The sequence below is a fragment of the Canis lupus genome, chromosome 10 (genome assembly GCF_003254725.2).
Source record: "Canis lupus dingo isolate Sandy chromosome 10, ASM325472v2, whole genome shotgun sequence".
In the NCBI taxonomy this organism is placed as follows: domain Eukaryota; kingdom Metazoa; phylum Chordata; class Mammalia; order Carnivora; family Canidae; genus Canis; species Canis lupus.
Window position 1 is genome coordinate 42,785,421 of NC_064252.1, and position 14,173 is coordinate 42,799,593.

The 14,173-nt window shown below is 49.1% G+C and overlaps 1 protein-coding gene and 1 long non-coding RNA gene across 4 annotated transcripts in view; one reads left to right on the plus strand and one right to left on the minus strand.

Moving 5' to 3' along the window:
* NPAS2 (neuronal PAS domain protein 2) overlaps window positions 1-14,173 on the minus strand; it is a 158,709-nt gene that overhangs the window by 92,638 nt on the left and 51,898 nt on the right. The window lies entirely within an intron of this gene.
* Window positions 4,141-5,560, plus strand: LOC125755946 (uncharacterized). Its single transcript, XR_007413582.1, has 2 exons — window positions 4,141-4,614; window positions 5,205-5,560. It is a non-coding gene; the product is annotated as an uncharacterized LOC125755946 (long non-coding RNA).

Here is a 14,173-nt window from a genome sequence, read left to right on the forward strand (position 1 = left end):
AGCCTGGCCCGCAGCAGACACTCAAAATCAGGTTATCTTCACTGATGGCAAGGACGAGATAAAATGCACCTTTACACCTTGCCAGGATGCCCAGCCCTGCGACTTACCCATAGTGAGTGCTCAGTAAGTATCGGAGGAATGAAGGAGAGAAGGAAGGGAGGGACAGACAGGCAGACAGGGTTGAAAGGAAGGTCAGGGCCAGAGCCAAAGCCCTACCTGAGCTCTGGTGGGACCGCAGAACACTGACTCCCACAAATCTCTCAATGATCTTGGTTAACCCAGAATAACAGTACTCACGAAGTACCTTTAAAGGTGCACCTATGTCCTCAGGACTAAGAATTAAAACAAAACTATTCTGTGTAAAGGAAAAGCCCCTCTGACTCTTCAGGAGGGGCAGGTGGCTCCCTCACCAACCCTCAGCCATGGCAAAATTCTGAAACACCATCATCTTATTTTACCCCCATCCGGTTCTATGTGTAGAATGGGCTGGCTCTGGTTACGTCCCTGTCGTACCCGGAAGCATCTCCCAGGAGGACTGAGCAGCCTGCCCGTGGACACAGGGCCTGCGGGAGAGCCAACCCCGGGCTGTCTTCTTGGAGCAGACTCAGGCACTTCACCCACAGCCTGCTGCGCACGTGTGAGGTTCCCACATCAGAGTCAGGCTGATTTAAATTTCAATTCCAACCCACTTACTCTATGACCTTGATCAAGTCCCTAAACTCCATGAGTTTCTGTTTCCCTCATTGCTAAAGTGGGGCTGGCATCCACCAGGCAGAGATGACGTGGGCCATAAAGGAGAAGGATGTCAGCAGGCATGTGTGCAGGCAGGGCCCAGCGTGCTGCCAGCAGCTCAGGCCTCCAGGGGGGTTCTCTCCATCACACGCTGGCCTCCCCTAACTGTCCTAGCCTTTACGTTCCCACTGGGGGCCTGAGCCCCTGCTAAGGCAGCTGACTCCAGGACTATCCTTTCTTCTTCTCTGCCTTACTGTTCCGTGAACATGCTCTCTGCACAGCACGAAGGTCACTGCAGGGTGAATGGGGCCACACAGGCCTAACATTTCTGAGAGGTGCTCCTGACCAGAGAAAGGAAGGGCTGTATTGATGGGGAGACTATTTTGCCAACCAAGAGGCACCCATGGATGGGTGCCCCTGTCGCACCTCCGGAGACCACCTGTGGCTGCCGGTAAGCAGGACTGTGGAGACCAACATGCAGGATGGGGTGGGTAAAGCAGCTTGGGCTGGACCCAGGAAGCAGCCCAGCTGGAGGATGTAAGCACGCGAGGCCAGTGAGCCCTGGCTGGGCTCGGGAAGCCTCCAGGGACGGAGCCGAGAGCCACACCCGCTGCCACAGCAGGCAGGCTAGTGGGACACACCGGGTCTCGGAGCTCCGGGAAGGGGCAAAGGCAGCAGAGGCCTGCACTTGTCAGGCCCAGGCTGAAACCCTGCTTCTGCCCTTTGTAGAAACCCCCAGCACAGGCCCTGGGCACACATAAGTCCTCAGAAATGTCTGGCTACTGTTAATCACACTATCAGTAATGATAACCAGCTCAGCAGCTAGCCGTAGAAACTGGTACTTAAGCCTATAACATGTCTTCGAGCAGGGGATCCCTGGGTGGCTCAGCGGTTTAGCACCTGCCTTTGGCCCAGGGCACGATCATGGACATCCTGGGATCGAGTCCTGCGTCGGGCTCCCGGCATGGAGCCTGCTTCTCTCTCTGCCTGTGTCTCTGCCTCTCTCTCTCTCTGTCTCTCTCTCATAAATAAATAAGAATCTTAAAAAAAAATAAAATAAAATGTCTGAGCAGAGTGGGATTATTGTTCTTGTGTCTACCAGTCATTGTGTGTGTGTAGGCACGGCAGAAAGACAGACGTGCACACACACTGCCTGGAGTGGTGAGCCTGTCCCAGCCGTCCAGTGTAACTCGGCAGAGACTTAGGTTGTTGTCAGGCTGGGTGGGAGGGAGAGAAGGGAATGGAACAAACAGAATGCCCGAGGATGTCCTCAAGAAATAGCTATTGACCTTAATCGAACCAGAGAACAGAAGTGAAGTGTGCAAGTGACATTTTCATTACCTTGGTGAAATTTCTACCCTAAGGGTTCTGGAACATTCTTTCTCACAGCCACTTACTGCTATACAACGGACTGCAACTCTGGCCCTTGGTGAACAGGGATCAGCAAACGGCAGCCTGTTTTCTCATGGCACGTCTGCCCCGGGTCCCACCGTGTGTCAGCAGTGAGACAGGAGACAAAGGAATCATATACCCTTAGAGGGTATATGATGTCACCCTTAGAGGGTGACAGAGACACCCCCAAGGACTGGGTCTCCAGAGAAGGCTTCATGCAATATACATGGGAAGTATGTTATTCTACTAACACAAGGGTTGGCAGTGCTCTTTCTGTAAAGAGCTGCCTAGTAAATATTTTAGAGGCAGACCAACCCGTCTCTGCTGCAGCTACTCAACTCTGCTGTTATAGACGATATGTAAATGAATGGGTGTGGTTGTGTTCCAATAAAACTTTATTTGCAGAAACAGGCTGGGAGCCAGAAAGAATCACTACTCAGCCTTCCTTTTCAGGGTCTTTTACTTTTTAACCTTTTTTTTTTTTTTAAAAAGATTTTTATTTATTTATTCATGATAGGCATAGAGAGAGAGAGAGGCAGGGACACAGGCAGAGGGATAACCAGGCTCCATGCCGGGAGCCCGATGTGGGACTTGATCCTGGGACCCCAGGATCAGGCCCTGGGCTGAAGGCAGGAGCTAAACCGCTGAGCCACCCAGGGATCCCCACTTTTTAACTTTTTGTACAGCCAATTCCATATCATCTTGAATTTTCTTCCAAGTGACTATTATAAGCCTGTTGGGTGGCCAGGCCATTGTTTTTACAAAATGAAATCATGACACTTACAAACCGGCTGAGAAATGGCTTGAATCTTGGACCCACGTTAGCTGGAGAATCCTAGTATTTCTCTCCACCATACTGACCAAAGCTGGTGAATTTAGCTCATCACAAAGAGAAAGCATTAAAACCAAGAATTTGTTGAAATCAAAAGGGGCAACAGCAAGCACATGCATTTCCCCTCGATGGGGGTTCTTTCCTGTCTTCCCAGTCAGCCCCTGGTGAGGGGACCTCATGTCGTTTGGGATTAGCATCTTTATCTTGTACGTGAGAACTTGATAACGATTTTTCCTCATTATACTTAAGAAACAGAAAGGCTTTGTAAAATAGCCACTGATGAACTGCCATGCTTACTGCTGTCCCTTTGTCCTTTGGGGGAGGCTAGGAAATGACTTCCACATTTTAATTCTTCCTCTCCCGGGAATGTTGTTTTGGTTGCAATGAATCATTTGCTGGGGGAAAAAAATAGCTTTTCTAAAGGAAACGGGCAGTGAAAATGCGAGCGCCGCCCGCTCCTGCAGTCCCAATTCCCCTCCAACTGAGAAATGCTCGCCACATCCTGGCACATCCTTCGACTTGGGAAATGCAAGGTGGACAGGTCCTTCCTTCACCCTGGCCACTCTGGCAAGTCCCCACCCCCTGGCACCCTGGCAGCAAGGCCTCCTGAGCCTTGCTGGGGGCTTCACTGGGCCCAGTTCCCAGAAATCACCAAGATGAGCCCCCCACCTCAGCGACCTGCCATGAATGCACGAAAATCATACCAGAAGCTCCTCCAATGGTCAGCACTGAGGCTCTATCTGCCGGTTACAATCATGAGTCCCCCTTGCAAGGGTCTGATGATTCATTATTCAGGGGAACAGGGCCATAGCAATGAAGGAGGGGCTAGAGAAAGTTAGAAACTTCGTTATTAAATAGACAATGACATCGTTTGGTCAGCAAAGAGCTTCCAAAATAAAAATCGTCTCGATACCTGGAGGTTAGGGTCAGCCTCACATGGCATATTATTCTTGGCAACCTTTGTTATGTTCCAAGCTCTCAAGATTCCCTTCGGAGGGCCCCTTTATAGAGTTTAGGCTTCACAGTGAAAACCTGAGTCAATTAGAAAATGTGATGGAGGGGGGACAGTGTGTGGTCAGGGTGTGGACAATAGATCCCTATAAAAATCAGCAAGAGGGGAAGAGGAGATTTATGAGTCATGCCCAGAGCTGAGTCAGTGAAAGCCTTTGTTGAGAACCGCTCATCAGCTGCCACAGACAAACCAAAATGAATCCATGAAACTCTGCTCCAGCCAGCAGCTCCCCAGCACGTAACCAGTCCTAACGCTCCTTCTGGCCTGGGGATACTCATCCTCATTGTGCTCCAGCTTGCAAGGAGAGCCAAAGAAATAGAAGTCCTCGAAATAGGAAGAGTCAGGCTTGTTTTGGACATCCGGGCTGGGAGATTTGGGGTTTCATATCAGGGCTTCAAATAATGGTGAATAAGAACATAGACTGCTTCAGTCTGCTGGCTGCGGAGAGCCAGGGGCTGATGGCACCCCCCGTGCTGGGGCCGCGGGGCCCGGGCCAGCTCGAGGGCTGCCAGAGGCCCTGGGGGCACCCTCTGTGCTGTGAGACCCTCTGCTGACTGTGCTGACCGTGTTCACTCTTCACAGGTATCCGTGAAGCCAGAGCGCTGCAGTTCCTGCCGTTGGCTCTCTGTGGTCCAGCTGGGCTGAGGTAATCCCCCCAACCCAGGGGAGGCGGGTGCTGGCCTGGGGGGCCTTCCTCTGGCGTGAGGAGCATTGCCAGGTCCATCCAAGTCGCCTGGACAGGCCTGCCCCCCGCCCCCTGACATGAGTCTGGTGGTATCTGATGCCCAGGGTCGAGAAACAGGCCTTGACCACTGACACCCAGAGCTGTCTGAGCAGAGGGTGGCCTTGTGTCTCGGGCGGGGTCTCTCTGCCCGCTCGAGGTCCCTGCTCCTCTCATGGGTGCCGTGCCCTGCGTGTGCCTCTGCGGGCAGGCAGCGCACAGATGAGCCACAGTCTCTGATGTCATCAGGGGCCTGGCAAGGGGGCATCCCAAGGGGAGGTCCAGCCCCCGCCCCCCAGTGGAAAGCAGTCCTGACTAGGGAGGGCAGACGGATGGGGGGGGGGGCTCCAGTGCACAAGCTACCATCCATGAGACAAGGCAGCCGCTACAGGAATGTTCTGTAGAAACAGTCCCATTTCTGGATGCCCCACCAGCTTTGGTTGGAGGGCGATTTCCAACATAGACTAGATCCTTCCCCCTCTAACTAGATGCCCACCTTCCATCTTCTCTTCCAGAACCACACAGCACCTGGAATGTGCAGAGTCTGAAGAAAGGCCTGCCTCCTTTGGGAGGTCTTCCCTACACAGGAAGAGGAGGCACAAGCACAGACCAGGAAGCCCCCAACCCACCTGAGAGAGGGGACTCAAAGCACTTCCCCCAGGAAGACCTTGGCCGGCGGTGGGACAATCACTGCCTGCGACAGTCTTGTTCACCAAGCAAGCGGAAAGCTGTCAGCTGGTCCAAAAAGGCCTGACTTTCATGCCATTCAAAGGCCAATTGGGTTTTGCCCTGGCAGGACTAGAAATCTCTGGTTTCCCCATTTTGTACATTCAGATATTCATGTTGTAAATTAAAGGTATTTTGGAATATCTCTCTCCTCCCATCTGGCCTGATAACACTGAAGAAACTGCAAGAGAAAGCAGGAGAAGTCTATTTTTTCTTTTTTAAAACAAAGACTGAGTTCTTGCCTCTTATGCATATCTAATGAAGTGACCCCAGGAAATGCACAATTTGCCCACTGGCCCGACTCTCCCCTGGGAGATGGTGGCTTCGGAGTGTCCAGGAGAGTTTCAGACACAAGCCCCACGGTGAGGACGGTTCCATCAGGGCTTTGCTGTTAGGAAGGGCAGGCCCAGGACACCTTCCGTGAGGCATTTTGCTATGCACAAATACAGGAGTTAGAGAAAAAGATAAAGCGCTAGCTTCTGGCTTTCTCATATGTCAGCTTATTTAATCATGCCTATCTGATCCCACGATTTTTTTCCCTGAACAACTCTAACAGACACTATCCTACGCCCACAAATAGCAATGCAGCAATATCTCAGCAAAGAATAAAAGCAGTAAATGTATGTGTGCGTTTTGGGGAGATTGTGCACCAGTAGCTCAGAGGGGCTCACAGGGCACACTCCACATTCCTGAGCATGTCAGCCATGCTCAGCCCTGGATTGACGAGCTGCTACCCCAGTCACATTGCCCCCTCCTCCATCCCCATCCCCTGACATCTACATTGGCAACACCATCTTCTTCATCCCTCCAGCTCTGGAGCTCTGGTCCCATCCAAGGTCCCACTCCCATCCCCACCTCTGCCATCCTCACCTCATCATAAGCTCTGTTTATTTCTGTGGTGCCTTGGCCTTAGCTGGTCACCCCTGCCTCCCACACCTCCCCAACACACTAGAAGATTCCTCCCCCTTGAGGAGGGCAAGCATAGTTCCCATCCCCTCTACATCTCAGAAGCAGAGGTTCCTGGGGCTCAGTACACGTTCCCAGTAAGGAAGTACATGGCCAAAGAGCTTTCATTTAGAAATCTGTTTTTAAAGTTTGGAGAGAAGCCTTGGTTCCCAGCAATAATTCACCATGCCGCAGGATCTCCAGGAGACAGGCTGAATTGGGACACAGGATGCCCTGCACTTGGACCCTGTCCCCGTGTCACCTTAGGTGCTGGGCCCTAACCCTTTAGACTAATGGAAAACAGGGCAAACAGATTAAACCACGTTCACCCAGAAGACTGCCATCTGTACGACTCAGAAAGCTCCTTGCTCGGCCCAGCCCCTCTGGACAACACTAAACAGGCTTAGCCTGCTGTGGGCAAACAGGAAAAGTAGGTCAGCTCAGCAGCACTGAGCACAGTGATGAGCTACTGATGTGCTGTCCTAGGAGAGAGGGGCGTGCCGGCCCACAGCCCAGGCTGGGTGGCTCAGGCCAGCCTCCAGGGGGCAGCCAGGGGACCCAGGTAATGAGGAAAATTCAAAGAAAGCTGGAGAATTGGTTCTTAAAAAAAAAAAAAAAAGCTGCATAAAAAAGAACAGTGTGGACTGACACCCACTGGCACTTACCTGCCTTCAAAGACAAATCAATTCATGTCTTTATTGCGGGGAAATAAGCTGTTTCACCTGCACAGGTGCCCTGCCCTGACAATTCTCGAGAACATTGTGGACAATGGTGGCGCTGCCACCTGGCCCAGGGGCTTTCTCCACCTGACGTCTCTTCCCCCAACACGTCCATGGCTCCCCGTGATCACAGGATGCTTGCTGGGGGCACAAGCAGATGTGGGTGAGTGAGGCCAGGACCGGTAGGCCCAGGACCTCATCCTGGAGGGGAGGCGCTGTACTGTTCCTATTTTCCCCATGTTTGGTCCAGCCTCCAGCTGTCCAGACAGAAAAACTACCCCCTGGGCCTCTTGGGCTCAGAAGCTGGACAAAGCACCAGGTACGACTAGGAGGGAAATTCCCCCGAGGCCCAAGTGATCTAACCTACTTCCAGGAGCTGATGTCTGAAATCTGGTTTTCTTAGGAGGGCCTAGCACCAACCTAGAGGATGATGCAGGGTCCCCAGGGGGCCAGGTCCTGCTACCTGGGACTCCCAGGAGGGACAGGACCCCTAGCTCAAACCTCAAATAGCTCACTGGTGCCCCCGGAGCAGGGGGTGATGGGGGACAGGGCGTGATCCCAGAGAAGTTTCTCAACAGAGCAGAGGCGTTATGTCCCAGGCGAGGCCGCAGGGGGACAATCTGTAATGCAGATATGTATGATTTTTAAAGGGCTTTTTTTCTAAAATGCTCAACATTGTTTCCTCTTTATTTCAGTTCTTTTAAAAATAATTTTATTTATTTGTTCATGAGAGACAGAGAGAGACACACAGGCAGAGAGAGAAGCAGGCGCCCTGCGGAAAGCCCGATGCGGGACTCAATCCCAGGCCCCCCGGATCACGACTTTGAGCCAAAGGCAGTCGCTCAACCACTGAGCCACCCAGGTGCCCCTTTATTTAAGTTCTGTGACAAAGGTATCGCAGGCTGTTGTCAATAAACCTTTTAGAAACATTCAGATCTAAAAACGCACGGCTTTGGGAATGTTCACCCATCCTCTTTCAGAAACAACCTTATCTGAAAAATGTTCTTTTTAGCATTTTCAAGAACAAAAAAGCAGCAAGAGCATCCCTCAGCCTTTGCAAGTCAGACCTTCCTTCCTTTATTCCTCCTCCTGGCCCTCAAGGCTTCATTCACACATTCACTTAGCACGGAGCTGTGCCCTGGGAGCCAAAACCAGAGATGAGGATCCACTGGCAAAGAGGCAACAACAGTGCAGGAAGATCCTGCATTCAAAATGCAGCTTTGCTATTTCACCAGCTGAGTGACCTCAGGCGAGTTACTAGACCTCTCTCTGCCCGGGTCTCTCACCTTCCCAGAGCCGCTGAGACCTAAGGACACAGTACCTGTAAAACACTTCAAATGTGGGCTCAGGGAATGTTAGCTCGGGTGGTTGTTATTTCTGTCAATCCTAGAAGCCATTCAAAAGGTGCTATTCTGCATTTAAATAACAGATACTAATTATGGACATCAATTAGCTTTATTTTTAAATTGCAAAGGTATTTACCAGCTACCAGGAAACCCACAAAGCAAGTCCTTTTAAACGTCCCTTGCAATCCAAAAGGTTCCTGTACTAAGGGACTTCAGCTTGCATAACAGTATTTTCCTGAAGAGCTGGTGATAAACAACATTTCTGTGAACTGAATCATACTTTAAATGTGTGAGTGGCTCAGGGCCCACGCGCTGGAGGAGTGCAGCATCCCACCCTCACTAATGATCCTTCTGCAATGCAAAGCTCATCACCACCAATTAGTCTGCTTAACAGAGTATCATACACCTGCTTTCCATTAGGCCACAACTAACTGCAATTTTTTTTTTAAACTTTGTAATTTGGGGTAAAATTGGGGAAAGGTTGGATTCCTTCTACGGTTTTAAATAATTAATTTTACATTTTTAGCCACATTTAACAAGGTTGAAAGTGAAATGTTAAAATATGTTGAGTGCACATTAGTCAAATCTACTCTTCAATGCATTATTAATTCAAGGCAGCCACAGCATCTCAAAGCATGTCTGATTTACTTGCTTAGATAACTAAGTAATTTTATATATTTAGTGGTGTTACATTCTTATCTTTACCTAAATTAAATCGTGCAGTTTTCAATCCCCAGACTATGCTAAATTTTTGAGTCTAAGAAAAAGTTACCAGATTCTTTAGAACAAAACTAAATAATCATTCCAAGGTCACACTAACATTTTTGGATGTTGTGAACGTAAACACATAAATTTCATTTCTGCAAACTTGTTTGAAGCAAAAGGAAGCCAACAGACAAATAAATAAAACAAAGAGAGATGTCTAGTTTGAATGAAAACATTTACAAATTTTATCATTGTTTTTTGAGGGAGAAGCAATGTATATTCATTGCAATTCATTCCTTCCTTCATTAAGAATAAAAAGATAAAAGGATCTTAGACCACTTTTCATTAAGTAAAGTCAAGCCCTTTGTCACATGTATGATATGTATATGTATATACATAAAATTAAATATATATGATTTAAAAATAAAATGGCAATAAGAAGTATTAAGTCCTCCATCTTTCTCCTAGAAATATTTTCTCTCTTCTTTACCTATGCTCTCATTATTCACTTGAGATTTTTTCTTCTTCACATGGTTGAAAGTGTTTATTATGCCTTGCTCCAGAGTAGAAGCCAAGTTCACAACTATGTAAGAATGACACTAAAAAATAAAAATAAAAATAAAATAAAAGAATGACACTGGGTCGGCTCCCTCTGGGGAGAGAGAGGTTTGTCTCTGGCCCTAAGTTTGCAAATATTTGGAGGTTATAAAAAATTAAATTAACAACACTACAGCCTTTCTTAGCCATGATCACAAGTGAGGTTTTAACAATGCATGTGTGTATGTGTGTGTGCGTGCACACATGTGTGCATGTTCACGCACACGACATTCCCATATGTTGTTGCATGGCAACATGGTAAGATGTCAACACAGGTGTAAGATTTACACCTCTATGGGACCAAGAATCCCAAGGGCAAGGAGAACTCCTCCACATTAGAGGTGTCCTCTTGTGTTGTCTCTTATCTTGGTTTACTTTCTGCTAAATTCCTACGTGCCCTTGTATAGCCACAAAAAGACTGCGAGTGTGACTTGGGTTTAGACAAAGGAAAAGAATTTAATTCAGGAAGAACAGCTTCATAGAAACTTTAAAACACTGAAAAATAGAGTGGTTTCAGGTACAAGCAAGCAGCTTGAATAATGACCCATGGAGCTGTAGCCACAGATCTAGGTTTGGAAACCAGAATTCAGAACCAGGATCAAGTTCTCTCAAGCACCTGCCCTGCCCTTGGGGGACTTGTAAGGGTCAGGATGATGAGTTAGGAGGCCAGAGTTGGGCTCCCCGTGCTAGGAGATGCTCTTCTTTCCACAAATTCACAAAATGCCTCAGGGCTGCACATCACCCTCCAGGGGTGAGACAGGAAGACTGCTCTGTGTGATGGGGCCTGATCAGTGGGAAGGTGCAATCCGAAGATGTGAACTGCAGCGTTCACTCTGTCACTGGCCAGCTGGGTGACTTTGAGAATCACCTATTGTTTTGGGACTGTGGCTTCTTCCTTTGGTTAAAATAAGAAATAACATTGTGAATGATGAAATGTCATATAAAAATGAGATCTTACAACTATTCAGATATGGTCACCTTAGCCCATCTTCTTTTCTAGGTGAGAACCACCTGCACAGGTGTCCATACATGTATAGGGAGGCAGGGTGAAGAAAGGTGACAAGAACCCATTGGAGGAGAAACCCTGGTTACAACACAGCATTGTCCATCTGTGACTGTGCCATGGTGACGAATCAGGGCCATTTGTGCTATCTTAACCATGGGTACCTAATTCCTTAATGTCCTAGAACTTGTGGCTACCTGAAGTTCAGGTTGATGCTGCTACTGTGTGTGGCTCTGACCTGCCTCTCTGCAGAGACATGACTTCCAGACTCTGTCAGGTGCTGATGTTCTCAGCTGGGGATGACTAGAATATGAACCCTTCTTGACCCTGTAGGACCTTGCTTGGCACTGCCCATGACCAAGTTTGCTGATGGCCTGGCATAAACACAGTCAGTGATGACAACATCCAGTCCTGATGGACCCCAGCAGTCCTTTGTTTTTTTTGGACTGGGGTCAGTTATAAAAAAAAAAAAAAATTAACCCTTCTATTCCAAAAGTTAATAATAAAGAAGTAAAATGACAATACTTGTGGATTGTCTGTGCTGTGGATTCTGGATGCAAATTCTTCTTCTAATTGTTTTGATTCCAGTCCACTGTTGACTGTGGTGTCCTGCAGGATGCATATCTATGCTTGCAAGTATAGGGCACTCATGACTCCGAGCCATGGCCCATTGCTTAGCTCGGTTTCTTTTTGTTACAGATGAAAGCAACTTCTACTCCAAGATGGTCTGACTTCACGCTGATTCCTCCTTTAAAAAGGAATTCAGGTAACAGAACAGGCTCCTCCCGTTTCCCAGCCAGGAGGGAATGGGCCATAGGAACTGTGTGCTCAACACTTCAAAGTTTCCAGAGAGAAAGTCTGAGAGTCTGTGTGCGTGTGTGAGACTTCGTACAGGCGAGATAGAGGGTCACTTTGTCACACAGCTCTAGCATACATGTCAACCATTTGAGATGCACGGTAGCTCCTTGCTGACATCAGGGAAGCACCAGGGAATCAGCCCTGATGGAACTGGTGAGGATCTCAGAGCTATTTAAAAAAAAATTCAAGGGAACAGGTGATGCTGGTCACAAAATGCTATACGTGTGGTAAAATGACAGCACTATACACACTTATTGTACCAGTATCAACTTCCTGGTGCTAAGATGTAAGCACTGGGGGAACTGGGTTCATGGAATACAGTCTGCTTTGCAACTTCCTTTGAATCTATAATTATTGCAAAATAAAATTTCTTTCTAAAGGGGCCAGCAAATGGCAGTAAGGGCATTGAGCAGTGAGGAACCACCCAGCATAAACCCCAAGGCCGGGGATGGGTCTTCCGCTATCTCCGGTCCCCCCCACCAGTAGATTCAGCCTGGAGAAGTACCCTATACCCACACCTCCCAGCAGTGGACAAATGAGACCCCATTCTGTCCCTGCTTGTTGATCCTGGATGCCACCAAGATGGGGAGGAGAAAGCCAGGATTCCGAGATTTCAGACCCTGCCTGTTCTTTACTGCTTATTCTATTGATTGATCTTCCAGCTCCTGGTTTTACCAAGCATTGCAACACCCAGGGCCTGTAGACTTCCAAAGGGTAACCTGGCAAATAAGCCCTGCTGCAAATTCACATGTTTGGGGCAAAGCACTTTAAGTGTAAGGCACATATAGGAGAAGCATGGTGCCCTCAGTGGCCAGCACGGCTCTCTCCCAGACCTTCCCTCTACCAGCCATACTTTCCTCTCACATTTCACTATGTGAAAGGTATGGCCCTGTAGGGCCATAGAGATTTTCAGTGAGGTCCTGCAGGAAAGAGACCCGGGGCACTCTGCTGGCCCATCACCCAGGCTGTGGGAGAGTTCTTCTCTTCCATTTTGGGCTCCACAGGACAGCTCCCCACTTTACTAATGAAGAATCCAGAGCAGAGAAAGGTTAAGAAGGTCACACAGCCTAAAAAATGTTTCATTGGTGTTGGCTGGTCATGCTAGTAACAATACTTCCCAAACCAGGAGTATTGGTACTTAGACGGCGGCCTGCTGGACCTGTCCCTTTGCTCCCCAGAAACAACAGGCTCTTCCAGCCCCCCATCCAAGGCCTCCTTCCCTTGTGCATCCCTGTGCTGCCTCCACCCTTCCTGACCTCGGGGGAGCCACCATGTATATTCAACCTCCTTCCCACACTCCCCAGTACCTTCTTCCGTGGGGTTTCCACAATCACAACATAGAACACCGTGTAGAATCTGAAGTGAGATCAGGAAACAAAAGCGTGCCCGGGGAAGCTCAGGTGCGTCTGGCAACTGAGAATTTGCTACAGCAAAGGGGCCCCTGCATTTCCACCATCCTTCGTCTCTCCCGCCTCAGCATATCGAATACTGACTCCACCTGGGCTGTATGCAAGGCAGGAGGGAGGTGGGGAGGCAGTCAGACATGAAGGAAACAGCCTCCAGGGCCCGGTGGAGGGGGCCCTGGATTAGGCACCCCGAGACTGGCACTGCCAGCCGTATCTGGAGTGAAGCCTTCTGGGCCTCAACTTCCTTTCCTGGCAAACAGCGACAATGTGTCACCTGCCCTGGTAGTGACTCCCAATTGTTCAGGAGATAGAATGAAAGAAGCAGTTCAAAGTGTTTTGTAAATCAAGGTCTACAGCCATGTTTGGCACCCTCAAATGTATGAGTCACCCTGAGATCTTGCTAAAGGGTGGATTCTGATCTGGTAGGTCTGGGGAGGGGCTGAGATCCTGCATTGCTAACCAGCACCCAGGAGACTCGGAAGCTGTGGGTGCACTGTTCACACCGGGCAGTGAGGATGGTGGGGCATGCAGGGCACCACTGTCATAGGCAGAAGTGCCTGTTGGGGAGCAGGGCTGGCGGGGGGGATACCAGAGGCACCACTTCCATCTGAGGCAGATGGACCCCCAGGAGCCTTTTTCTGGAGGTACCCAGGGTGGAGAAGCACTGCCATAGGCTTGTATGCCACCCACGACACCCCATCCAGTGCTGGCCAAGTCTCCTCCATGCAGAGGGGGAAGGGGACATGCCACTGTCTCCAGCAGTCTCTTCTACTTCCTGTTAGTTGAACTCATTAGAAAATTATTCCTACTGAGCCAAAATACCACTTTCCCCCCCATCCCCACCTGAGGCTTCTATTCATTTCTTCTTGCTGTGTCCAGGGGCTGTCCAAAATGACAGCGCTCAGATTAGATTATTGCAATTTTTAGGGGCACCTGGGTGGCTCAGTCAGTTAAACACCTGCCTTTGGCTCAGGTCATGATCTCGGGGTCCTGGGATCGAGCCCTGCATCAGGCTCCCTGCTCAGCGCCGCCCCTTCCCGCTGCTCCCGCTAGTGCTCTCAAATAAATAAAATATTTTAAAAACCTATTAGATTATTGATAGTTCTAAAAATTGAAGTGCAATTCACTGGACATGTAATTAACCATTTTAAAGTGTACAATTCAGTGGTGCTAACTGCA